The sequence below is a fragment of the Chelonia mydas genome, chromosome 20 (genome assembly GCF_015237465.2).
Source record: "Chelonia mydas isolate rCheMyd1 chromosome 20, rCheMyd1.pri.v2, whole genome shotgun sequence".
Classification (NCBI taxonomy): Eukaryota; Metazoa; Chordata; order Testudines; family Cheloniidae; genus Chelonia; species Chelonia mydas.
The window spans coordinates 7,467,262-7,494,107 of record NC_051260.2 but is presented as its reverse complement, the minus strand read 5'-3'; the positions used below and the strand labels follow the sequence as shown (position 1 = coordinate 7,494,107).

Here is a 26,846-nt window from a genome sequence, read left to right as displayed (position 1 = left end):
TTCCCCTCTTCCTGCCTCGGTTTCCCCATTGGTAAAATGACCCCCCACTTCTTTGCAAACAGCTAATTATACGCAGCCCAGCGTGAGTGGCAAGGCTGAGTCACAGCAGGGTGGGGAACATTTACAAGCCTGCGTGGCCTCATTCACCCCGACAGGCTGCACCCAGCAATGACAGGCAGGCACCTCTGGCCCAAGAGACAGCAGCAGCTTCTCGGCAATGCCTCTCAGTCGCTGCAGGCCAAGGGGAAGCCTGTGAGGAGGCAAAGAGTCCTGTGGCACCTTATAGACTAACAGATGCATTGGAAAAAGAAAAGGAGTACTTGTGGCACCTTAGAGACTAAACAATTTATTTGAGCATAAGCTTTCGTGAGCTACAGCTCACGAAAGCTTATGCTCAAATAAATTGGTGAGCTGTAGCTCACGAAAGCTTATGCTCAAATAAATTGGTTAGTCTCTAAGGTGACAAAAGTACTCCTTTTCTTTTTGCGAATACAGATGCATTGGAGGAACTCTGCAACTCTTCTCCACTCCCTGGAGCACAGCACCCCCTACAGACTCAGCCATCCCACTCACCCACTGCTGCATTTACTCGGGAAGGGTCCTACCCAAGCACTGACCACATCTCCCCCTGCAAGCTCCCTAGAGGTGGCGGGCGCATGCACAGGACTGCTCTGAGACAGGACAATGGTCCCTGTCATAAACATACAGCTTAGGGTAGCCTAGAATTCCTCCTTACCTGTAAGGGGTTAAGAAGCTCGGATAACCGGGTTAGCACCTGACCAACAGGACCAATGGGGAAAGAAGATACTTTCAAATCTTGCTGGGAGGTTTTTTTGTGTGCTCTTTGTTTGTGTGTGTGTGTTCTCTCTTGGGACTGAGAGGGGCCAGACAGAAATCCATCTTCTCCAACCCATCCTAGTTCAAGTCTCCAATATTGCAACCAGTATAGGTAAGCCAGGCAAAGCGGATTAGTTTATCTTTTGTTTTGCTTGAATTTTCCCTGTGCTAAGAGGGCGGTTTATTCCTGTTTTCTGTAACTTGAATTTTCCCTGTGCTAAGAGGGAGGTTTATCCCGGTTTTTTGTAACTTTAAAGTTTTACCTAGATGGGAATCCTCTGTGTTTTGAATCTGATTACCCTGTAAATTATTTATCATCCTGATTTTACAGAGGTGATTCTTTTACCTTTACTTTAAATAAAATCCTTCTTTTAAGAACCTGACTGATTTTTCCATTGTTCCAAGACCCAGGGGTTTGGGTTTTTGATCACTTTGTAACCAATTGGTTGGGATATTTTTCTCAAGCCTCCCCAGGAAAGGGGGTGTAAGGGCTTGGGCGGATTGCTGGGGGAAGAGGAACTCTAAGTGATGCTTTTCCCTGGTTCTTTGTTAAATCACTTGGTGGTGGCAGCGTTACTTAAACCCAAGGTACAAGGGAGAATTTGTGCTTAGGGAGTTTTTAACCTAGGCTGGTAGAAATAAGCTTAGGGGGTCTTTCATGTGGGTCCCCACGTCTGTACCCTAGAGTTCAGAGTGGGGAGGGAACCCTGACAGTCCCGTTGGGAAAGGAGCTGAGAACCTGCAGCACACAAGCCCCATCCACACACACATGCACATTCGCAGCACATCCATGCACACACAAACACACACTCAGCGATTCTGAGACCAGAAGGGGCAATTTTGGTCAACTAGTCTCACCTCCTGTATAACACAGGCCAGAGACCTGCCCCAAGATAATTCCTAGAGCAGAGCTTTTAGAAAAACCTCCAATCTTGATTTTAAAATGGTAAGTGATGGAGAATCCACCACAACCCTCGGTAAATTGTTCCAACGGTTAACTACCCTTACTGTCAAAAATTTACACATTATTTCCAGTTTGAATTTGTCTAGCTTCAAATTCCAGCCATTGAATGGTGTCAGACCTTTCTCTCGTAGATTCATAGACTTTAAGGTCAGAAGGGACCATCATAACCATCTAGTCTGACCTCTTCCACATTGCAGGCCACAGAACCTCACCTCACACTCCTGGAATAGACCCTTAACCTCTGGCTGAGTTATTGAAGTCCTCAAATCCTGGTTTAAAGACTTCAAGTTACAGAGAATTCATCATTTACACTAGTTTAAACCTGCAAGTGACCAGGGCCCCATGTAGTAGAGGAAGGCTAAAAACCTCGCAGGGCCTCAGTCAATCTGACCCGGGGGGAAAATTCCTTCCCAATCCCAAATCTGGCAATCAGTTAGACTCTGAGCATGTGGGCAAGCCCCACCAGCCAGACACCTGGGAAGGAATTCTCTGTAGTAACTCAGAGCCCACCCCACTCAGTGCCCCATCACCTGCTGTGGGGGATATTTGCTGCTAGCAGTCCCAGATCAGCTCCATGCCATTGTAGGCCATCTCATCATACCATCCCCTCCCTAAATTTATCAAGCTCAGTCTTGAAGTCGCTTTTTTTGCCCCCACTTGGGAGGCTGTCCCAGAAATTCACTCCTCTGATGGTTAGAAACCATCTAATTTCAAGCCTATACTTATTGATGGGCAGTTTGTAGCCATTTGTTCTTGGGTCCACATTGGCGTTTAACTTAAATAACTCCTCTCCCTCCCCAGTATTTATCCCTCTGATGTATTTATAGACAGCAATCAGATCTCCCCTCAGCCTTCGTGTGGTTAGGCTGAACAAGCCAAGCTCTTTGAGTCTCCTCTCATAAAGTAAAAGGAAAAGGAGTACTAGTGGCACCTTAGAGACTAACCAATTTATTTGAGCATAAGCTTTCATGAGCCACAGCTCACTTCATCGGATGCATTCAGTGGAAAATACAGTGAGGAGATTTATATACACACAGAACATGAAAAATTTGGTGTTACCATACACACTGTAAGGAGAGTGATCACTTAAGATGAGTTATTACCAGCAGGAGAGCTGGGGGGGCGGGGGGGAAGAGAAAACCTTTTGTAGTGATAATTAAGGTGGGCCATCCCCAGCAGTTAACAGGAACGTCCGAGGAACAGTGGGGAGTGGGGAAAATAAACATGGGGAAATAGTTTTACTTTGTGTAATGACCCATCCACTCCCAGTCTCTATTCAAGCCTAAATTAATTGTATCCAGTTTGCAAATTAATTCCAATTCAGCAGTCTCTCGTTGGAGTCTGTTTTTGAAGTCTTTTTATTCTAATATTGCAACCTTTAGGTCTGAAATCGAGTGACCAGAGAGACTGAAGTGTTCTCTGACTGGTTTATGAATGTTATAATTCTTGACATCTGATTTGTGTCCATTTATTCTTTTACGTAGAGACTGTCCAGTTCGACCAATGTACATGGCAGAGGGGCGTTGCTGGCACATGATGGCATACATCACATTGGTAGATGTGCAGGTGAACGAGCCTCTGATAGTGTGGCTGATGTGATTAGGCCCTATAATGGTGTCCCCTGAATAGATATGTGGACACAGTTGGCAACGGGCTTTGTTGCAAGGATAGGTTCCTGGGTTAGTGGTTCTGTTGTGTGGTGTGTGGTTGCTGGTGAGTATTTGCTTCAGGTTGGGGGGCTGTCTGTAGGCAAGGACTGGCCTGTCTCCCAAGGTTTGTGAGAGAGATGGGTCGTCCTTCAGGATAGGTTGTAGATCCTTGATGATGCGTTGGAGAGGTTTTAGTTGGGGGCTGAAGGTGATGGCTAGTGGCGTTCTGTTATTATCTTTGTTGGGCCTGTCCTGTAGTAGGTGACTTCTGGGTACTCTTCTGGCTCTGTTAATTTGTTTCTTCACTTCAGCAGGTGGGTATTGTAGTTGTAAGAATGCTTGATAGAGATCTTGTAGGTGTTTGTCTCTGTCTGAGGGGTTGGAGCAAATGCGGTTGTATCGCAGAGCTTGGCTGTAGATGATGGATCGTGTGGTGTGGTCAGGGTGAAAGCTGGAGGCATGTAGGTAGGAATAGCGGTCAGTAGGTTTCCAGTATAGGGTGGTGTTTATGTGACCATCGCTTATTAGCACCGTAGTGTCCAGGAAGTGGATCTCTTGTATGGACTGGTCCAGGCTGAGGTTGATGTTGGGATGGAAATTGTTGAAATCATGGTGGAATTCCTCAAGGGCTTCTTTTCCATGGGTCCAGATGATGAAGATGTCATCAATGTAGCGCAAGTAGAGTAGGGGCATTAGGGGACGAGAGCTGAGGAAGCGTTGTTCTAAGTCCACCATAAAAATGTTGGCATACTGTGGGGCCATGCGGGTACCCATAGCAGTGCCACTGATTTGAAGGTATACATTGTCCCCAAATGTGAAATAGTTATGGGTGAGGACAAAGTCACAAAGTTCAGCCACCAGGTTTGCCGTGACATTATCGGGGATACTGTTCCTGACGGCTTGTAGTCCATCTGTGTGTGGAATGTTGGTGTAGAGGGCTTCTACATCCATAGTGGCCAGGATGGTGTTTTCAGGAAGATCACCAATGGATTGTAGTTTCCTCAGGAAGTCAGTGGTGTCTTGAAAGATAGCTGGGAGTGCTGGTAGCGTAGGGCATAAGGAGGGAGTCTACATAGCCAGACAATCCTGCTGTCTGGGTGTCAATGCCTGAGATGATGGGGCGTCCCGGATTTCCAGGTTTATGGATCTTGGGTAGCAGATAGAATGCCCCAGGTCAGGGTTCCAGGGGTGTGTCTGTGCAGATTTGTTCTTGTGCTTTTTCAGGGAGTTTCTTGAGCAAATGCTGTAGTTTCTTTCGGTAACCCTCAGTGAGATCAGAGGGTAATGGCTTGTAGAAAGTGGTGTTGGAGAGCTGCCTAGCACCCTCTTGTTCATATTCCAACCTATTCATGATGATGACAGCACCTCTTTTGTCAGCCTTTTTAATTATGATGTCAGAGTTGTTTCTGAGGCTGTGACTGGCATTGTGTTCTGCACGGCTGAGGTTATGGGGCAAGTGATGCTGCTTTTCCACAATTTCAGCCCGTGCACGTTGGCGGAAGCACTCTATGTAGAAGTCCAGTCTGTGGTTTCGACCTTCAGGAGGAGTCCACCCAGAATCCTTCTTTTTGTAGTGTTGGTAGGAAGGTCTCTGTGGATTAGTATGTTGTTCAGAGGTGTGTTGGAAATATTCCTTGAGTTGGAGACGTCGAAAATAGGATTCCAGGTCACCACAGAACTGTGTCATGTTCGTGGGGGTGGAGGGGCACTACAAAAGGTTTTCTCCCCACCGCTTTCCTGCTGGTAATAGCTCATCTTAAGTGATCACTCTCCTTACAGTGTGTATGATAACACCCGTTTTTTCATGTTCCGTGTGTATATAAGTCTCCTCACTGTATTTTCCACTGAATGCTTCCAATGAAGTGAGCTGTAGCTCACGAAAGCTTATGCTCAAATAAATTGGTTAGTCTCTAAGGTGCCACTAGTCCTCCTTTTCTTTTTGCGAATACAGACTAACACGGCTGCTACTCTGAAACCTCTCATAAGGTAGGTTTTCTATTCCTTGGATCATCCTAGTTGCCCTTCTCTGCACCTGTTCCAGTTTGAATTCATCTTTCTTAAACATGGGAGACCAGAATTGCACACAATACTCCAGATGAGGCCTCACCAGTGCCTTGTATAATGGTACCAACATGTCCCTTCTCTGCTGGAAATACCTTGCCTGACGCATCCTAGGACTGCATAAGCTTTTTCACAGCCGCATCATATTGACTGCTCATAGTCATCCGGTGATCAGACAATACACCCAGGTCTTTCTCCTCCTCTGTCACTTCCAACTGATATATCCCCAGCTTACAGCAAAAATTCTTGTTGTTAGTCTGTAAATACATGACCTTGCACTTCGCACTATTCAATTTCATCCCATTTCTATTTCTCCAGTTCACAAGGTCATCCAGCTCCTCTTGTGTGAGATTCCCGTCCTCCTCGGTACTGGCAACACCTCCCAGCTTTGTGTCATCTGCAAATTGTATCAACGCACTCCTACTTTTTGTGCCAAGCTCAGTAATAAAAATGTTATATAAGATTGACTGAGGAACTCCACTAGTAACCTCCCTCCAGTCTGACAGTTCACCTTTCATTATAAGCCATTGTAGTCTCCCTTTTAACCAGTTCCTTATCCACCTTTCAATTCTCTTATTAATCCCCATCTTTTCCAATTTAGCTAATAATTTCCCATGTGGAACTGTATCAAATGCTAGGTAGATTAGATCTACTGCATTTCCTGTGTCTAAAAGATCCGTTTTCTTCTCAAAAAAGGAGATTAGGTTGGTCTGGTGGGATCTACCATTTGTAAAACCATGTTGTATTTTATCACAATTACCATTCACCTTTATGTCCTTAACTACTTTCTCTTTCAAAATTGTTCCAAGACCTTGCAGACAGTTGAGGTCCAACTAACAGGCCTGTAGTTTCCTGAATCACCTTTTTTCCCTTTCTTAAAAATAGGAACTATATTAGCAATTCTCCAGCTATAGGGTACGCTCCCCGCCCCCCGCCTCATGATTACAGATTCAGTAAAAATCCTTGCTATTGGGATTTCAATTACATGTGCCAGTTCTTCTAATATTCTTGGATGGAGATTATCCAGGCCACCCAATTTAGTCCCATTAAACTATCTGAGTTTGCCTTCCACCTCGGGTGTGGTAATCTCTCCCTCTATATCCTCATTCCCATCAGCCACCATGCAACTACCTCTAAGATCCTCGTTATCCTTATTAAAACCTGAGGCAAAGTATTCTTTTCGGTGTTGCCCTGTGTTATTTTTAATCTTCACCCCATCCTCAGTGCTTAGCGGCTCCACTTCTTCTTTCCTTGTTTTCTTCTTATTTATTTGGCTACAGAACCTTTAACTGTTGGTTTTAATTTCCTTTGCAAGGTCCAATTGTGCTTGGCTTTTGGCAGTTCTCACTTCTCCCCTACAGTTTCTGACCCTCCAGAGGTCGCTTTTCTCGCTGATCCTTCCCATCATCCATTCCTTATAGGCTTTCTGCTTTCTCTTAATCACCTGTTTGAGATGCTTGTTCATCCAGCATGGTCTGTAACCCTTCCTCACAAAATTGTTCCCCTGGCCTGGGATGCAGGCTTCAAAGAGCTTCTGAACTTTGACAAAGTAATTCCAGGCCTCCTCCACATTCAGATCTTTGGGTTCCTCGGTCCAGCCCACGTCCCTAATTCCCTTCATTATTTAAAGTTTGCCCTTTTGAAATCAAGGCCCCACAGTGTGGATCGATTTTTGTTTATCCTTCCATGTAGTTTAAACTGAATTAGCTCATGATCACTCGAACCAAAGTTGTCTCCTGCAACCAGCTCTTCTACGAGGGCCTCACTGCTCACCAATACCAAATCTAAAATGACACCACCTCTTGTAGGTTCAGGGACTGTTTGGTGAGGAAATCTGTCAGCTATCACATCCAGGAAAACCTGGGCCCTGCTGTGATTAGTAGCACTTGTCCTCCAATTTATCTCTGGGAAGTGAAAAAGTCTCCCATAATCACACAATTCCCCAGTAGTATTTATTTCATCAAAAACATTAAAGAGGTCTTTATCCAGATCGGATCCTGAGGGTCTGTAGCACATCCCAAGCACTGTCCCAGGGGAACTTCTGGTAGCTTCTTCCCCAGAATGATTTTGGCCCAAACAGACTCAGTCTTATCCATTCCATCACTTCTAATTTCTTTACAGTCTACTCATCATTAACTCCTCCACCTTTGCCTTTGTTTCTGTCTTTCCTGAACAGCACACACCCTTCAATCCCTGAACTCCAGTCATGCCTATTCCACCAGGTTTCTGTTATCCCTACAGTGTCTGGTTTCACTTCCTGCACCAGTAGCTCTAGTTCCTCCATTTTGTTACCCAGCCTCCTTGCATTGGTGTACAGGCATCTTAATTACTGCTGCTTGGCTTCACCCACATTCCTCGCCCAATTGGGTACAGTCATTCTGCTTCCAGTATCGCCTTCCTGCTGGTCCCTTCTCCATTGCTGTGTCCTCTCTTTCTTGATTTTCCTCCAGGTCAATATTCAAATCAGGCATGGAGATTACATGAGCATCTCCCAACCTCTCCTGTGAGTTCCTAGTTTAAAGCTCTTTTAATCAGTTGCACCAACTCCATCCCAAAAGGCTATTTCCCTCCCTCCAGAGAGCACAAGTCCTGTGAGTCCGTGACACCCCTTCATGGGGATTCCCCCTCCCAACTCCCACAAGATCAACAGCTTCCAAAGAGAGCCTGGCTCTGGGACCAGTATCCAGATCCTGTGTGTGCATGCATACATGTTCACGTGTGTGAGCGTACTTATGTGTGAGAGGGTGCATACATGTGTGGGCGTGTGTGTGTGTGCGCGCGTGCGCAGGCATTCAGATGCACCTCTTTTTATCTGTGAATGTGCATGGTTGTGTGCATGAATATTAAAAAAAAACCTATGTAACAAAGGGGAAAAAGGGGAAATTAATAGTCATGAATATAAATCAGAAGTTAAGAATGGAAGAAAATTGATAAGGGAAGCAAAGGGACACAAAGAATCATCTATGGCCAGCAGAGTTAAGGAGAATAGGAGTTTTTTAAATATATTAGGAACAAAAAGAATCTGGACAATGGTACTGGTCCATTACCAGATAGAAATGGTAGAATTATTAATATTAATGCAAAAGAGGCAGAAGTGTTCAATAAATATTTCTGTTCTGTATTTGGGGGAAAAAACAGATGATATAGTCTCATCACATGGTAACGATAACATTATTTCCATTCCATTAGTATCTCTGGAGGATGTTAAACAGAAGCTACTAAAGTTAGACATTTTTAAATCAGCAGGTCCAGATAACTTGCATCCAAGAGTTTTAAAACAATTGATTGAGGAGCTAATGTTGACTTTCAATAAGTCTTAGAGCACTGGGGAAGTTCCAGAAGATTGGAAGAAAGCTAATACTCTATTGTGCCAATTTTTAAAAATGGTATTAGGATGACATGGGTAATTGGATGCCCGTCAGTCGGACATTGCTCCAAGGCAAGATAATGGAATGGCTGATACGGCACTTGACTGATAAAGAAGTAGAGGGGAATGTAATTAATGCAAATCAACATGAGCTTATGGAAAATTGATCCTGGCAAACTAACTTGATATCTTTTTTGATGAGATTAAAAATTTGGTTGATAAAGGTAATAGTGTTGATGGAATATGCTTAGAGTTGCAGAACATTTTGATGAAAAAATTAGAACAATACAAAATGAACATGGCACACTTTAAATCCTGGCTAACTGCTAGGTCTTAAAATGTAATTGTAAAGCGGAAATCATCAAGCAGGTGTGTTTCCAGTGGGGTTCCTCGGGGATTAGTTTCTTAGCACTGCATTATTTAACATTTTTATCAATGACCTGGAAGAAAACATAAAATCACCACTGATAAAGTTGCAGATGACACAAAAACTGGGGGAGTGGTAACTAGCGAAGAGGACAGGACAGGTCATTGATTTGGAGCAATCTGAACCATTTGGTAAACAGGGCGCAGGCAAACACTATTAATTTTAATATGGGTAAATGTAAGTGTACATCTAGGAACAAAGACTGTGGGCCAGATTTGCAGGCTGGGGGACTCTCTCCTGGGAAGCAGTTACTCTGAGAAAGGTTTGGGGGTCGTGGTGGACAATCAGCTGAACATGAGCCCCCAATGCGATGCTGTGCCCAAAAGGACTAGTGCCATCCTGGGATCCATAAACGGGAATGTCGAGTTGGAGCAGAGAGATAGGCGCTGACTCTGTGGGTGCTTAGCACCCACTGGCAGCCAAGCTCTCTTCCCACACCCCCCCCCACCTGCCGACGGCCCCATCCAACCCCCCCTGCTCCTTGTCCCCTGACCGCCCCCTCCAGAGACCCCCCTGCCCCCTAATCACCCCCAGGACTCCTCCAACTATCCAACCCGATTGTTCCAACCCCTAGCCACACCCCCGCCCCCTGACAAGCCCCCTGGGACTCCCACTCCCTATCCAACGCCCCCATTCCCCATCCCCTGATGGCCCCCAAGACCCCCTGGTCCATATCCAACCCCCCTCCCGGCCCGGTCCCCTTACCACACCACCACTCAGAATGGAGTCCCCACCAAATCCCACCTTGTGAGGGTTCCCTCCCCACTCTGAACTCTTGGGTACAGACATGGGGACCCGCATGAAAGATCCCCTAAGCTTATTCTACCAGCTTAGGTTAAAAACTCCCCAGGCACAAATTCTCCCTTGTATCTTGGGTTTAAGTAACGCTGCCACCACCAAGTGATTTTAACAAAGAACCAGGGAAAAGCACCACTTGGAGTTCCGCTTACAAAAAAAAAAAGGGATAAACCTCCCTCTAGCAAAGGGAAAATTCACAAGTTGAAAACAAAAGGTAATCTAATGCGCCTTGCCTTATTTACTTACTCTTTTTGTAATATCAGAGACTTGTACAGGATGGTTTATAGGAGAAGGAGTTTTTTTGACCTAAGACTTCTCTACTTTCCCCAGAGAACACACCACAAAGCCTTCCCCCACCCAAGATTTGAAAGTATCTTCTTTCTCCACCGGTCCCTTTGGTCAGGTGCCAACCAACTTATTTGAGCTTCTTAACCCCTTACAGGTAAGGAGGAATTCTAGGCTACCCTTAGCTGTATGGTTATGATACACCCCCTGGATGTCCCCTTGACCAATGATGTGATGGCACTTATGGGGCGGGCGCAAAGAGCGCCAACCAAGCTGGAGCACAGCAGTGGAAGAGCGCTATGACTGACGTAAGTCAACAAAGGTCACGAGGGGAGGTGGTGATTGGCTGGGCAGGCCCGGGCGGGGGGCCAACGGGACTCATGGCCAAATGGGCACAATGTTCTGAAGACTCAGAACAGGTTGCACAGCGGGGACAGGAGGACGGTGAAGAAATCTGGCAGCATGTGACCTCCAGAAGAAGAAAGGGGAGCGTCCATGAACCAGCAACGCAGATACAGGTAATCAACCGTTTTCACGTCCTCTCCACAGGTACTAATGCGGAGAGTGGACTAGACGATACATCTGAAGGAAGGGAACAGAAGGAGACTCCACTGATTGGAAGGCATGAGATGCACTGTCCTAGGGATGGGGGTTCCACGACCACCGCTCCAAAGAGGAGGCGGCAGGTGGTGGTGGTCAGGGACTCTCCCCTCAGGGGGACTGAGTCATCTATCTGCTGCCCCGACCGGGAAAACCGAGAAGTCTGCAGCTTCCCAGGAGCTAGGATTCACGATGTAACGGAGAACTGCCGAGACTCATCAAGCCCTCGGATCGCTACTCCTTCCTGCTTCTCCACGTGGGCACCAATGATACTGCCAAGAATGACCTTGAGCGGATCACTGCAGACTATGCAGTGGAAGAAGGATAAAGGAGTTTGAGGTGCAAGTGGTATTCTCGTCCATCCTCCCTGTGGAAGGAAAAGGCCTGGGTAGAGACCGTCGAATCGTGGAAGTCAACGAATGGCTACGCAGGTGGTGTCAGAGAGAAGGCTTTGGATTCTTTGACCATGGGATGGTGTTCCAAGAAGGAGGAGTGCTAGGCAGAGACGGGCTCCACCTAACGAAGAGTGGGAAGAGCATCTTCGCAAGCAGGCTGGCAAACCTAGTGAGGAGGGCTTTAAACTAGGTTCACGGGGAAGGAGACCAAAGCCCTAAGGTAAGTGGGGACATGGGATACCAGGAGGAAGCACGAGCAGGAGAACGCGAAAGGAGAGGGCTCTTACCTCATACTAAGAAAGCAGGACAAACAGCAAGTTATCTCAAGTGCCTATACACAAATGCAAGAAGCCTTGGAAACAAGCAGGGAGAACTGGAAGTCCTGGCACAGTCAAGGAATTATGATGTGATTGGAATAACAGAGACTTGGTGGGATAACTCACATGACTGGAGTACTGTCATGGATGGATATAAACTGTTCAGGAAGGACAGGCAGGGCAGAAAAGGTGGGGGAGTTGCATTATGTGTAAGGGAGCAGTATGACTGCTCAGAGCTCTGGTATGAAACTGCAGAAAAACCTGAGTGTCTCTGGATTAAATTTAGAAGCGTGAGCAACAAGGGCAGGGATGAAAGTAAGTCGAGTGACTTACCGGTACTCTGGGACCAGCTCTGGCCCCTAGAAGGGGCGGGACCTAGGGCGGAAGGGGCAGGGTTGAGGGGATCAGAGCCAGCCCCAGCCCACCCTGTAAGGTAAGTTCCCCCCTCACCAGGGTAGCAGCAGCAGTCTGGGGCTCCGGGGGCTATTTAAAGGGCCTGGGGCTCCCCTCTTCTAACGCCCTGGCCCTCCCTCTTCTAACGCCCTGGCCCTTTAAATAGCCGCCGGAGCCCTGGGGAAGCAGCAGGGCTCCAGCGGCTTTTTAAAGGACTGGGGCAGCAAAGGCAGCTGGAGTCCTGGCCCTTTAAATAGCCCCCCAGAGCCCCCGCTACCCCAGGGCTCCAGGGGCTGTTTAAAGGGCCCGCGGCTCCCCTGCTTCTACCGCCCCGGTCCTTTAAATAGCCGCCGGAGCCCTGGAGTAGCGGTGGCGGGGCTCCAGTGGCTATTTAAAGGGCCCAGGCGGTAGAAGCAGGGGAGCCCCAGGCCCTTTAAATAGCTGCCGGAGCCCTGCAGCCGCTACCCCCGGGTTCCAGCAGCGGGGCTCTGAAGGCAATTTAAAGGGCCTGGGGCTCCAGCCACTGCTGGGAGCCCCAGGCCCTTTAAATTGCCCCCTGGGGAAGCCGGGCTGCCCCGGTACGGTACACCGGCTCTTGCCGGTATGCCGTACCTGGGCGTACTGGCTTACTTCCACCTCTGAACAAGGGTGACGTCGTGGTGGGAGTCTGCTATAGACCACCGGATCAGGGGGATGAGGTGGACGAGGCTTTCTTCTGACAACAAACGGAAGTTACTAGATCGCAGGCCCTGGTTCTCATGGGAGACTTCAATCACCCTGATATCTGCTGGGAGAGCAATACCGCGGTGCACAGACAATCCAGGAAGTTTTTGGAAAGTGTAGGGGACAATTTCCTGGTGCAAGTGCTGGAGGAACCAACTAGGCAGAGCTCTTCTTGACCTGCCGCTCACAAACCAGGAAGAATAGTAGGGGAAGCAAAATTGGATGGGAATCTGGCAGGCAGTGACCATGAGATGGTCGAGTTCAGGATCCTGACACAGGGAAGAAAGGAGAGCAACAGAATACGGACCCTGGACTTCAGAAAAGCAGATTTTGACAACCTCAGGGAACTGATGGGCAGGATCCCCGGGAGAATAACATGAGGGGGAAAGGAGTCCAGGAAAGCTGGCTGTATTTTAAAGAATCCTTATTGAGGTTACAGGGACAAACCATCCCGATGTGTAGAAGAATAGTAAATATGTGCAGGCGACCAGCTTGGCTTAACACTGAAATCTTGCTGATCTTAACACAAAAAAGAAGCTTACAAGAAGTGGAAGATTGGACAAATGACGAGGGAAGAGTATAAAAATATTTCTCGGGCATGCAGGACTGAAATCAGGAAGTCCAAATCACACCTGGAGTTGCAGCTAGCAAGAGATGTTAAGAGTAACAAGAAGGGTTTCTTCAGGTATGTTAGCAACAAGAAGAAAGTCAAGGAAAGTATGGGCCCCTTACTGAATGAGGGAGGCAACCTAGTGACAGAGGATGTGGAAAAAGCTAATGTACTCAATGCTTTTTTTGCTTCTGTCTTCACAAACGAGGTCCGCTCCCAGACTACTGCACTGGGCAGCACAGCATGGGGAGGAGGTGACCAGCCCTCTGTGGAGAAAGAAGTGGTTCGGGACTATTTAGAAAAGCTGGATGAGCACAAGTCCATGGGGCCGGATGCATTGCATCCGAGAGTGCTAAAGGAGTTGGCGGATCTGATTGCAGAGCCATTGGCCATTATCTTTGAAAACTCATGACGATCGGAGGAGGTCCCCGACAACTGGAAAAAGGCTAATGTAGTGCCCACCTTTAAAAAAGGGAAGAAAGAGGATCCTGGGAACTACAGGCCAGTCAGCCTTACCTCAGTCCCTGGAAAAATCATGGAGCAGGTCCTCAAGGAATCAATTCTGAAGCACTTAGAGGAGAGAAGTGATCAGGAACAGTGCATCAGAACAGCATCAGCATGGATTCACCAAGGGCAAGTCATGCCTGACTAATCTAATTGCCTTCTATGACGAGATAACTGGTTCTGTGGATGAAGGGAAAGCAATGGACGTGTTATTCCTTGACTTTAGCAAAGCTTTTGACACGGTCTCCCACAGTATTCTTGCCAGTAAGTTAAAGAAGTATGGACTGGATGAATGGACAATAAGGTGGATAGAAAGCTGCTAGATTGTCGGGCTCAATGGGTAGTGATCAATGGCTCCATGTCTAGTTGGCAGCCGGTATCAAGTGGAGTGCCCCAAGGGACGGTCCTCAGGTCAATTTTGTTCAATATCTTCATTAATGATCTGGAGGATGGCGTGGACTGCACCCTCAGCAAGTTTACAGGGACACTAAACTGGGAGGAGAGGTAGATACACTGGAGGGTAGGGATAGGATACAGAGGGCCCTAGACAAATTAGAGGATTGGGCCAAAAGAAATCTGATGAGGTTCAACAAGGACAAGTGCAGAGTCCTGCACTTAGGACAGAAGAATCCCATGCACCGCTACAGACGAGGGACCGAATGGCTAGTCAGCAGTTCTGCAGAAAAGGACCTAGGGGCTACAGTGGACGAGAAGCTGGATATGAGTCAACAGTGTGCCCTTGTTGCCAAGAAAGCCAATGGCATTTTGGGATGTATAAGTAGGGGCATTGCCAGCAGATCGAGGGACGGTTTAGAAAATGGCAGAAAATGGGGTAAACCTCTTAGCATGCAACACTCAGCCAGTGGTGATTCAGTGCCTTCAGCCAGGGGCAGGGCACCCACCCGGGAGACCAGAGACCCTGGTTTGAAGCTTCCCTGTAGAGCAGGGATGTCAAGTCAGGACTCTTCCTGCTGCCTGGTCCCTTGGAGGATTGCACCATTCCCCGCGGGACACCAGCAGCACCTGCCCAAGCGTCCGTCACTCTCCTGACTCAAGGGCTACTCGGGTATTTTTACACAGTGGAACAGCGTCAAGGGGAGAGCCAGGAGCCCCCACCCTGACTCACCAATAGCCCGTGGGGGCAGGGCGCACCTGGAGGGGCAGATCTCCAGTGTGGGGATCCAAGTGTCCTAACTCTGGGCTGAAGGGACAGACGGACACTCGGCTTTGCTTAACTGGGGCAGGCAAAGGGTTCTCAGCCAAAACAAATCCTGTCAACTTTTCAAAGAGTTTCAGGTCGACCAAAAACTGCATTTTTAGCAAACAATTAATCCAAAAAACTTCACAGTGCTGTGTCCTGAGCGCCAGTCACCAGCTGTAATCCCTAGACCCCACTCCCCAGAGAACCCAGGCGTCCTGAGCACCAGTTCCATAGCTCTACCCAATAGACCCCACACCCCAGAGAACCCAGGAGTCCTGCGTGCCAGTTTCCCAGTTCTACCCACTAGACCCCACTCCCCATACATAAGAACATAATAATGGCCATACTGGGTTAGACCAAAGGTCCATCTAGCCCAGTATCCTGTCTTCCAACAGTGGTCAATGCCAGGTGCTTCAGAGAGAATTAACAGAACAGGTAATCATCAAGTGATCCATCCCCTGTCATCCATTTCCAGCTTCTGGCAAACAGAAGGTGGGGACACCATCCCTGCCCATCCTTACTAAAATCCATTGATGGACCTATCCTTCATGAATTGATCTAGTTCGTTTTTGAACCCAGTTATAGTCTTGGCCTTCACAACATCCTCTGGCAAAGAGTTCCACAGGTTGACTGTATGTTGTGTGAAGAAATACTTCCTTTTGTTTGTTTTAAACCTGCTGCCTAGTCATTTCGTTGGGTGACCCCTAGTTCTTGTGTTATGAGAAGGAATAAATAACACTTCCTTATTTTATTTCTCCACACCAGTCATGATTTAAGAGTCCTCTATCATATCCCCCTTAGTCATCTTTTCCAAGCTGAACAGTCCCAGTCTTATTAGTCTCTCCTCATACGGAAGCTGTTCCATACCCCTAGTCATTTTTGTTGCCTGTTTCTGACCTTTTCCAATTCCAATATATCTTGTTTCAGATGAGGAGCCCACATCTGCACACAGTATTCAGGATGTGGGCGTACCATGGATTTATAAAGAGGCAATATGATATTTTCTCTCTCATTATCTATCCCTTTCTTAACGATTGCCAACATTCTGTTCGCTTTTTTTTGACAGCCACTGCACATTGAGTGGATGTTTTCAGAGAACTATCTACCGTGACTCCAAGAGCTCTTTCTTGAGTGGTAACAGTTGATTTACACTCCATCATTTTATATGTGTAGTCGGGATTATGTTTTCCAATGTGGGTTACTTTGCATTTATCAACACTGAATTTCATCTGCCATTTTGTTACCCAGTCACCCAGTTTTGTGGGATCCCTTTGTAGCTCTTCGCAGTCTGCTTGGGACTTAACTATCTTGAGTAGTTTTGTATCATCTGTGAATTTTGCCAGCTCACTGTTTACCCCTTTTTCCAGATCATTTATGAATATGTTGAATAGGACTGGGCCCAGAACAGATCCCTCGGGGACACCACTATTTACCTCTCTCCGTTCTGAAAACTGACCATTAATTCCTACCCTTTGTTTCCTATCTTTTAATCAGTTTCCAGTCCATGAGAGGACCTTCTCTCTTATCCCATGACAGCTTACTTTGCTTAAGAGCCTTTGGTGAGGGACCTTGTCAAAGTCTTTCTGAAAATCTAAGTACACTACATCCAGGGCCGGCTCCAGGCCCCAGCGAAGGAAGCAGGTGCCTGGGGTGACCAACAGAAAGGGGTGGCACTCTGTCCATGATTGGGGCGGCACATCCGCGTCTTCGGGGGCAATTCGGCGGCGGGTCTTTCACTCCCTCTCTCCCTCTTGGGCGGCAGTTCAGCGGCAAGTCCTGCTTCTATTTTTTTGTCTTTGCTGCTTGGGGTGGCAAAAAAGCTGGAGCCGGCCCTGACTATATCCACTGGATCCCCCCTGCCCACATGTTTGTTGACCCCCCTCAAAGAATTCTAACAGGTTGGTGAGGCATGATTTCCCTTTACTAAAACCATGTTGGCTCTTCCCCAACAAATTATGTTAATCTGTGTGTCTGATAATTCTGTTCTTTACTATAGTTTCAGTCAGTTTGCCTGGTACTAATTGCCAGGATCACTTCAGGAGCCTTTTTAAAAAATTGATGTCACATTAGCTACCCTCCAGTCATCTGGTACAGAAGCTGATCTAAATGATAGGTTACAGACTCCAGTTAGCAGTTCTGCAATTTCTCATTTATGTTCCTTCAGAACTCTTGAGTGAATACCATCTCATCCTGGTGGCTTATTACTGTTTAGTTTATCAATTTGTTCCAAAACCTCCTTTAATGACACCTCAATCTGGGACAGTTCCTCAGATTTGTCACCTAAAAAGAAGGGCTCAGGTTTGGGAATCTCCCTCACATCCCAGGAGGCCAGGGCTGTGAGCTTCCCATCCCAGGGGAGGGAGGAGGGTTCAATCCCAGCCCCCAGTATGGGGTTTCTGCTTTGCCAGCTTCAGTCCAGTTGCAGTTAAATGCTTTTTTAAACCCAACTGTGCCTCCTCTCTAAATAAGGTTGCCAGGTGTCCAATTTTCAACGGAACACTCGGTAGAAAAGGGACCCTGGCAGCTCCAGTCAGCACCTCTGACTGGGCCGTTAAAAGTCCAGTTGGTGCGAGGCTGGGAGTAGCCAGTATGGCCCTGCAGCTCCTAGGTGCAGGGGCAGCCACGCCATGGTGGCTCCACGGGTTGCCTCTGCCCTGAACACTGGCTCTGCAGCTCCCATTGGCTGGGAACCACAACCAATGGGAGCTGCTGGGGTAGCGCACTGAGCACCCTGGCTACCCCTACGCCTAGGAGATGCAGGGACATGCCAGCCACTTCCAGGAGCCGCCTGCGGTAAGCACCGCCCAGAGCCCACACCCTGAACCCCCTCCTGCACTCCAATCCCGTTCCCTAGTCCAGAGCCCCCTCCCACACGCTGAACCTCTCATTTCTGGACCCAACCCAGACCTTGCACCCCCAGCCGGAGCTCTCATCTCCATCCTGAACCCCAGACCCTGCCCCAGCCCAGAGGCCCCTCCCAGACTCCAAACCCCTCAGCCCTGGCCCCACCCCAGAGCCTGCACCCCCAGCCGCAGCCCTCATCCCCTCCCACACCTCAACCCCCTACCCCAGCCTGGTGAAAAAGAGCGAGTGAGCAAGGATGGGAAGGCAAGCAATGGAGAGAGGGGGGATGAAGTGAACGGGGTGGGGCCTTGGAGAAGGGGCGGAGCAGGGGCAGGGCCTCGAGGAAGGGGCAGAGCAAGGGGGTCAGTTTTCTGCAATCAGAAAGTTGGCAAAGTCCCCCTCCCCCTCTCCCTCTCCCTCCCCCCTCTGACAGTGTCCTCTTTTGGGGAACCTGAAGTATGGTAACCCTACAGCCCTGGGCTGACTCATTCAGTGGATTTCAGAGCTAGGGTTGCCAACTGTCTAATTGCAGAAAACCAAACACCCTTGCCGCATCCCCAGCTCTGCTCCTTCTCCAAAGCCCCACCCTTGCTCCGCCCCTTCTCTGAGGCCCCGCCCCCTCACTCCATCCTCCCTCCCTCCATCACTCGCTCTCCCCCACCTTCACTCACTTGCTTATTTTCACCGGGTTGAGGCAGGGGGTTGGAGTGTGGGAGGGGGTGAGGGCTCTGGCTGGGGGTGCGGGCTCTGGGGATGAGGGGTTTGGGGTGCAGGAGGGGGCTCTGGCATAGAGCTGAGGGATTTGGAGTGTGGGAGGGGGCTGTGAGCTGGGGTAGGGGGTTGGGATGCAGGAGGGGGTGAGGGCTCTGGCTAGGGGTGTTGGCTCAGGGTGGGGCCAGAAATGATGGGTTCAGGATGCAGGAGAGGGCTCCGGGCTAGGGCAGGAGGTTGGGGTGCAGGAGGCAATGTGGGCTCTGGGAAGGAGGTTGGGTGCTGGAGGGAGTTCCGAGCTGGGACAGGGGGTTGGGGCATTGGAGAGGGTTTGGGGTGCAGGCTCTGGGTGGCGCTGACCTCAGGTGGCTCCCAGGAAGTGGCAACATGTCCCTCTGGTTCCTAGGCACCTAGGAGCCAGAGGTACATGCGTGCCGGCCACTTCCTGGGAGCTGTGCGGAGCCAGGCACGGAGCTTGCCTGCCACGGCCACTCAGACTTTCAGCAGCCACCAGGATCCCCTTTTGACAGGGCGTTCCAGTCGAAAAATCGGATGCCTGGCAACCCTAGCTGGGGAAAATGCCCTTCCCTCCCCACACTATGTGTGCGAGCTGGAGGCCAGTCTCCGCAATGAGCGGCAAGCCCTGAGCTTTAAGGGCACTGCTCCCCCACTCTCTCAGGCTGGGCTGAGCCCCCATCTGAGTGGCAGGGGGAGGGAAGCAAAGCGGGAGCTGGTGCTGCAAAGTCACCTCTGCCCCGGGGAGAAGGGACCATCCCGCATGAGATCCCTGGCTCAGGTTGTGGCTCTGGCGCTGGTCGCACGTGTCTCAGAGCCTCTGGAGCGGCTTCTCACGAACATGGGGTGTTTCTGCAGCAGGCCGGTGGGGCAGGGAGGAAGCACAGCTGGGGAGCAGAGAGGAGGGTAGAAAATAGGACACAATCCAAACAATCCCAAAGCATGGCTCACAGCTGACCCACCAGGCTCACAGCCATGCTGCCCCCAGCTCTCTGCAAGTGCCTCGCTGAGGTCATACACACTGGTGGGCGCTGCCTTGGCCCCCTGTTCCGGCACCCCTGCCGGCAGGAACCAGACTTTTGGTGTCCAGTCAGTACTTCCGACTGGACACTGTACAGGTCCCCTTTCGACCGGACTTTCCAGTCGAAAAGCAGACACCTGGTAGTCCCAGCAGCTGGCCAGAGCTCAGTATTTAGCTTCACTAGCTGCACAATGGGGCGCTTCACATGGCTGACCCCCCCCAGGCTCTAGGACCTGGCCCAGCAGGGTGGCACATCCCTGCGGAGCTTGGGGCAGAACCAGGCCAGACAAAGGTTAAGGTTCTGCCCTGGGACTGAGCCCCTGTCTGTCATGGGACAACTTCACCTATTTGTGAAGGAGACTGCTCAGACCCTCTCTGAGCCCTGGGGTCCTGTCTGTGGGACAGGAGACTGGCCTTCCCCCCAGGGCTGGGCAGCGCCCTCCGGCAATGCCCAGGAGATTGGGGGGGCAACTAATGGCAGAGGGGTAGCACTGTGCTGGGGGGGAGGCCAGCTCTGTGCTGGGGGAGGTCTGTTTAGGGAAGGCACTTTACAAAGTGGGGTTGGGCTGCATGGGGGTGAGGGAGGAATATTAAAGGGTTCTGGAGAGCTGCATAATTTTGCCCTCAACGCCTCTGAACTCACTTCCCCCAACCCTGTGCCAGCTGCAGCCCCCATGAAGCCCATTCCCCTGGCCCACTGCCCCGCCTAGGGTTGCCAGGCATCCAGTTTTCAACGGGAACACCCAGTCGAACAGAATCCTTGGCGGCTCCGGCCAGCACTGTTGAGCGGGCCGCTAAAAGTCTGGTCAGTTGCTCAGTGGGGCTAAGGCAGGCTCCCTGGCTGCCCAGTTCCACGCAGCTCCCGGAAGCAGTCGTCATGTCCAGCTCCTAGGCACAGAGGTGGCCAGGGTGCTCAGCTTGCCGCCCTCACAGCTCCCATTGACCATGATTCCTGGCCAATGGGAGCTGCAGGGACAGTGCCTGCGGGCAAGGGTAGCGCGCAGAGCCCCCTGGCCCTCCACCTAGGAGCCAGACATGCCGGATGCTTCCTGGGAGCTGCCAGAGGTAAGCCACGCCTGGCTGGAGCTTGCACCCCAAATCCCCTCCTGCACCCCAACCCCCTGCCCCAGCCCAGAGCCCCCTCCTGCATGCCAACCCCCTTTACGCTGGCTTCACCAGAGCCTGCACCCCCCAGACAGAGTCCTCACCCCCCCCCGCACCCCAACCCTCTGCCCCAGCCCAGAGCCCCCTCCTGCACCCTGAACCCCTCATTTCTGGCCCCACCTCAAAGCCTGCACCCCCCCTCCCCCCAAAGACAGAGTCCTCACCATCAGGCACCTCAACCTCCTGCCCAAGCCTGGTGACAGTGAGTGAGGGCCGGGGAGAGCAAGCGACAAAGGGAGGGGGGATGGAGTGAGTGTGGGTGGGGCCTTGGAGAAGGGGGGGGTCCTTTGGGCAGGGGACAGGGCAGGGGTGTTCATTTTGTGTGATTAGAAAGTTGGCAACCCCAGCCCCGCCCCCCACCAGTGCTCCGAGCTGCCCCATGGGAATCCCAGCCCCCAGATGTGCTGCCTGCCCCGGCCCTGCCTTCACTTAAGTACCATTTGTTGCCCCGGAAAATGTGCTCCACTGCGGGATCCCCCAGCCCCCTCCTGCCCCAGCCACTCTCATCCTCCTGTCCCCCTGCTGCCCAATCCAGGTGGGGCTCAGGTGGTGAGGAGCCCCACCCCCAGGGGCTGCAGCCAATGGGGTGCCCCAAACCCCTCCTCAGCCCACACTCTAGGACATACTCATGGCGCTAAGGACTGGGATGTTTTATAAAGATGGAGACTGAAAGCTGGGATAGCAGGGGCTGCGGGCCGGGATTGAGGGGCACTGGCAGAGCTGGGGGGGCAGGGCTGGGATAGCAGGGGCTGTGGGTGGGATTGAGGGGCACTGGCAGAGCTGTGGGGAAGCCCAGGGCTGGGGTAGCAGGACGCTGTGGGTGGGGGCTAAGGGGCAGGGGGAGCCCAGGGCTGGGGTAGCAGGGGGCTGCAGGTGAGGCTTAAGGGGCAGGGGGAGCCCAGGGCTGGGGTAACAGGGGGCTGCAGGTGAGGATTAGGGACAGGGGGAGCCCAGGACTGGGTAGTACGGGGCTGTGGGTCGGGGCTAAGGGAGCCCAGGGCTGGGTAGCAGGGGGCTGTGAGTGGGGGCTAAGGGACAGGGGCAGCCCAGGGCTAGGGTAGCAGGGGCTGGAGGTCAGGATTAAGGGGCAGGGGGAACCCAGGGCTGCATAAGGAAGTTCATGCAGTCAGGGAGGCAGAGCCCCTGTGTTTCACAGGGTTTCTCACTAGCTCGTGGCAGGCATGGCTGGGGATCTGGCTGCCACAGCCCTTTGCCAGATCGATGGCCTGCTGGGAGGGAGGAGGGTGAGGGCCAGAGCATTGGGCAGGACGGGGAACGTGGCATTCTCAGGAGCCAGGGCTCAGGGGGCACTGACCAGGGACCTGTCCACTCCTGGAGCACAGGGAGCTGGAACTGCGCCCACTGTCAGCTCCATGCCAGGCCCAAGGAGACTGCTACACCTGGGAGCTCAGAGCATCTGGGCATGGGTGGGTGATTCAGGAAACCCCCATGCTGCAGGGAGCAGGGCAGGGGGCTCAGTAGGGGGCACTGGCCCCTCTCAGTGAGGGCTGGTCCCAATGCAGCTCTAGGGAGTGCTGTGCTGCAGGGTGTGATGACGTGGGAATTTTCTGTAATACTATGATCCCTCTGTGGGCCTCAGTTTCCCCTGTGTGTGGCACTGTTTGTCGGGGGAGGGGGAGCACTGCTGGCACTCAGGGCAGGCTAAGAGATGTAGATATGAACGTCACCGAGCTGAGCCTGGCCGGGTTGTTGAAAAGGACCGACTGAGCCGATAGCCGGGACACGGACGCCTCGCACCAGTGCCCTAGGTGGAGAGGGATTTCCCTGCCTCTTAGCTGGGCAGCTGAGCTCAGACCCAGAGCACAGGGGGCTCAGCAGCGGGTGCCGTGCCGTCAGGTGTCACAGGTCGCTCAGCAGGGGGTGCCGTGCTGTCAGAGGAATCACCTTCCCCGCGAGGCATTAAATCAACATCCAACACACAGGGACCCCCCCACCCGCTTCCAGCTCCATTCCTGCCAATGAAGCCATTGCTCCTTCTGGCTCCGCAGCTTAGTTTCCGCTAGTGCCAACGTTTCTACCCTGCCCTGAGTGGCTGGGTCTTGCTGCTGTGGGGCCGAACAGCCTGTGGCCCTGTCCCTGCCCAGAACTGGCCGCCTCCAGCACTGGAGGTAGGAGTGAGGCAGACGCCCCATCCTGGCCAGCCCTTAGGGCAGCGCTCTGATGCTAGGTGGTGCTGCCAGCTCCCAGCGCGGGCGGGTGGGGGGGCAGGTCTGGATCCAGAGAACCTCCAATGTCATTAGAGCCAATGGAGGTCAAGGACCCTCTTTCAGGGACCCCAGAAGCAAGCCAGCCAGCCCCTGGCTGCAGAGCCAGCTTCAAACAAGCACTGGCTATGGCATGGGGCAGCTCAGAGCTGAGCCACATGGGCAGAGAGGGCACTGGCTGAAAATGCAGGGGAGGATGGGGCAGAAGGAGCTGTGAGCAGGTCCCTGGGAGGAAGCAGAGATGTTGCTTCTTAGGCACAGAACTGGAGGGAGAGGCAGACAGGGATTTCTGAGTATGGAACCTGGCAACTGCTGTTTGTTCCTCCCCTGTCCAGGGAAACAGGCCCCTGTATAAATAGCCAGAACCAGACTGAGAATAGACCTGACTCAGAGCAGCAATTCCTGCCCCTAATGGAAACAACAGTAGCTGCAAATCCCTTAGGCCAAAGGGGAAAAAACAGTTACCTTTTCCGTAACTGGTGTTCTTCGAGATGTGTTGCTCATGTCTATTCCACAATAGGTGTGCATGCTCCCCACATGCACCGGTGCCAGAAGTTTTTCCCCTAGCAGTACCCATAGGGGGGAGAGCCCCAGCAACTCTTGGAGTGGTGCCTGCCTGGCGTGGTATAAGGGGAGCTGCATGTTCCCCCCACCCTCAGACAACTCTGACAGAGGGGAAGGAGAGCGGGAATGTGGAATAGACATGAGCAACACATCTCGAAGAACACCCGTTAAGGAAAAGGTAACTGTCTTTTCTTCTTCGAGTGATTGCTCGTGTGTATTCCACAATAGGAGATTCCAAGCTATATCTGTTGGAGGTGGGTAGGAGTTCACAAGTTCTCAGGATGGAGGACAGCCCTGCTGAACCTGGTTTGGCGGACGATAGCGTAGTGCAAGGTGAACGTGTGAACCGAAGACCACGTGGTGGCCCTACAAATGTCCTGGATGGGGACGTGGGCCACGAAAGCAGCTGACGAGGCCTGCGCTTGAATTGAGTAGGCCCTCACAATGGGTGGCAGGGGAACACCCGCCAGCCCAGAACAGGTAAGGATGCATGAAGTGATCCAATTGGAGAGCTGCTGCGTGGAAATCGGCTGGCCCCTCGCATGCTCAGCCGAGGCAACAAACAGCTGCGAGGACTTCCTGAACGGCTTGTTCTGCTCCAGGTAGAAAGCCAGAGCCCGGCGCACGTCCAGCGTGTAGAGGCGACGCTCCTCACCGGAAGCGTGGGGCTTGGGGCAGAGGACTGGTAGAAAAATGTCCTGGCCCAAGTGGTAAACGGAGACCACCTTTGGTAGGAATGCAGGATGTGGGTGGAGCTGGACGTTATCTTTGTGAAAAACCGTGTACGAAGGTTCAGAGGTCAGGGCCCTGAGCTCCGAGACGCGCCTGGCCAACACGATTGCAATCAGGAAGGACACCTTCCATGAGGGGTAAGACCAGGAGCACGTGGCCAGTTGTTCAAAAGGGGGGCCCCGTGAGACAAGCTAACACCAGGTTCAGGTCCCACTGTGGGACCAGGGTCTAGAATACGAAAAAAGACAGTCTAATCCCTTGAGGAACTGGCCAGTCATAGCATGGGAAAATACGGTGTGCCCCTGCACTGGCAGATGGAAGGCCGATATGGCTGCCAGGTGTACCCTGACTGAGGAGAGTGCCAGGCCTTGGGCCCTCAGGTGGAGGAGGTAGTCAAGGATAAGCTGGATCGGGGTGGCCACGGGGGAGACACCTTGGTCCACTGCCCAGCGAGAAAAATGAGACCACTTTGCTAAATAAGCTCAGCAAGTGGAAGGCCGTCTACTTTCAAGGAGGAAGCGCCGAAATTGTTCAGAGCACATCCTCTCCTCGCCACCTAACCACTGAGCAGCCATGCCATGAGGTGAAGAGCCACTAAGTTGGGATGGAGGCGGCGGCCCTGGTCCTGAGAGAGCAGGTCCGGGCGGGGTGGCAACGGCCACGGTGGAGATACTGCTAGGCTTGTGAGGGTCCCGTACCAATGTTGATGGGACATGCCAGGGCAATCAGGTTGACCCAGGCCCCGTCCATCTTTATCTTCTCCAGGACCCTGCTGATTAGAGTGAATGGGGGAAAGGCGTAGAGAAGCCAGCCTGACCAGGACAGGGTAAAGGCATCAGAGATCCCGGCCTGTCCTGGAACAGAACCAGGGACAATGCCGATTCTGCCGAGTTGCGAACAGGTCCACCTGGGGAGTTCCCCACCATTGGAAGAGCTGGTGGGCCACTTCCCGATGGAGGGTCCACTTGTGTTGCAAGGAGAAGTCCCTGTTTGAGCGGTCCGCCTCTTGTTTTGGGCGCCCAGTAGGTGGAAGGCCTTCAGGTGGATGTTGTGGGCTATACAGAAGTCCCACAACCTGAGGGTTTTGTGGCAGAGGACAGAGGAGCGGGCCCCGCCTTGCCTGTTGATATACAACGTCGAGGCAGTGTTGTCTGTGAGGACCCCGACTACCTTGCCCTGCAGGTGCGAGTGGAAGGCCGTACATGCTTGTCTAATTGCCCTGAGTTCCTTGACGTTTATATGTAGGGTCAGGTCTTGAGCCGACCACAGACCTTGGGTCTGAAAGTTCCCCACATGGGCCGCCCAACCCAGGTCCAACGCGGCAGACACCAGCTCCAACGACGGGGCCCTGTCCCTAAATGGGATCCCTTGGGGCATATTGTTCAGGGCGGACCACCACCGTAGGGAGGTGAGCACAGATTCCGGCACAGTGAGGACCTTATCCATCCTGTCCGTGGCCTGAGAGAACTGCGAGGCCAACCAGAGCTGGAGGGGCCTCATTCTGAGTCTGGCGTGGCAGACCATGTATGTGCACACTGACATGTGACCCAGGAGCTGCAGGCAAACTCTGACTGTTGTTGTGACGAAGCAGGACTGTTCTTAATGTTTCCTCTGAAGAGTGTGGGGGTGCCTCAGTTTCCCCTATGCAGTTCTTAAGTACCTAGGTGGTGGGATAAGGGTGTATGATCATTGCAGAGCCCTAGAGGGCAGGTGTGTGCAGGGGTCTGGACACAGAGAATGGCCATCACCCTGTTTCCTGGCAACTGATGGCCTGGCCCTTCCCCCCTGTAAGGTGAGAGCTAAAGGGGTTGGAGAACAAAGGAATCCAGTGACCTCCTGGCCCGGGAAAGGGACAAAGCCCAGAGGAGGGGGGGGCGGGAGAGGGGGGTCCTGTTCTCTGTACCTACAAGCTCTGTGTTAGACCATGTTCCTGTCGTCTAATAAACCTTCTGTTTTACTGGCTGGCTGAGAGTCATGTCTGACTGCGAAGTTGGGGGGCAGGACCCTCTGGCTTCCCCAGGACCCCGCCTGAGCGGACTCGCTGTGGGAAGCGCAAGGAGGGGCAGAGGATGCGGAATGCTCCGAGGTCAGACCCAGGAAGGTGGAAGTTGTGTGAGCTGTGTGTCCTGAAGACAGGCTGCTCCCAGAAAGGAGACTTCCCCAGACTCCTGACTGGCTTCATGGGGAGCAGTTCCAGAGCATCGCCGGGGGACTCCGTGACAGTTGTCACCGGGAACTTTGTGACTGAGTTGATGAGACCTTTCAGGGTCTCCAGTCTGTCTGGCGGGAGGGAGGCACTAGCCAACGTAGCATCCAGGAGTGCCCCGATAAATTCCATGCGTTGTACCGGGACTAAAGTGGACTTGGTGTTGTTCACCAACAGGCCCAGGGCGGTGCACGTGGACAGGAGGAGCATCACATGACGCCTCACCTGCAACC

General features: G+C 51.8%; 1 long non-coding RNA gene across 1 annotated transcript; it reads left to right on the top strand.

Moving 5' to 3' along the window:
- Window positions 1–897: 897 nt before the first annotated feature.
- Window positions 898–26,846, top strand: LOC122463402. The gene is made up of 3 exons (XR_006286749.1): window positions 898–949; window positions 10,546–10,696; window positions 26,791–26,846. It is a non-coding gene; the product is annotated as an uncharacterized LOC122463402 (long non-coding RNA).